Below are 843 nucleotides of genomic sequence, written 5' to 3'. Positions count from 1 at the left end.
AATCAGTCCTGAATATTCATTGGAAGGACTGATGCTGAAGCTGAAACTCCAATACTTTGGCCACCTGATGCAAAGAACTGATTCATTGGAAAAGACCCTGATGCTGGGAAAGATTGAGGGCAGGAGGATAAGGGAACAACAGAGGACAAGATGGTTGGATGGTATCACCTACTCAATGGACATGAGTTTGAGCAAGTTCCAGGAGTTGGTGATAGACAGGGAAGCCTGGTGTGCTTCAGTCCATAGGGTCGCAAAAAGTCAGACATGACTGAGCGACTGAACAACAGCTCTTCAATGAATGGTGCTGTGAAAACTGGGCTGCTGCTGTTGCTGCTAAGTCGCTTCAGTCGTGTCCGACTCTGTGTGACCCCATAGATGGCAGCCCACCAGGCTCCCCCATCCCTGGGATTCTCCGGGCAAGAACACTAGAGTAGGTTGCCATTTCCTTCTCCAATGCATGAAAGTGAAAAGTTAAAGTGAAGTCGCTCAGTCATGTCCGACTCTTCTGACGCCATGGACTGCAGCCCACCAGGCTCCTCCGCCCATGGGATTTTTCAGGCAAGAGTACTAAAACTGGGCAGCTGTATGCAAAAGAATAAAACCCCACCACTACCTCACACCACATACAAAAATTAACTCAAGGGAATTAAAGACTTGAATGTTAGATACGAAACCATGAAACTCCCAGAAGAAAACATAGGCAGTAAGCTCCTTGACGTCGGTCTGGGTGAGGATTTTTTAAATCTAACACCCAAAGCAAATGCAACAAAAGCAAAAATAAGCAAGTGGGACTACATCAAACTATTATAAAAAGCTCTGTACAGCAAAGGAAACCATCAACAG

The sequence above is a fragment of the Bison bison genome, unplaced genomic scaffold, assembly GCF_000754665.1.
Source record: "Bison bison bison isolate TAMUID 2011002044 unplaced genomic scaffold, Bison_UMD1.0 scf7180017864034, whole genome shotgun sequence".
Lineage (NCBI taxonomy): Eukaryota > Metazoa > Chordata > Mammalia > Artiodactyla > Bovidae > Bison > Bison bison.
The sequence above is the reverse complement of the archived record's forward strand: the minus strand, read 5'-3'. Positions refer to the sequence as shown.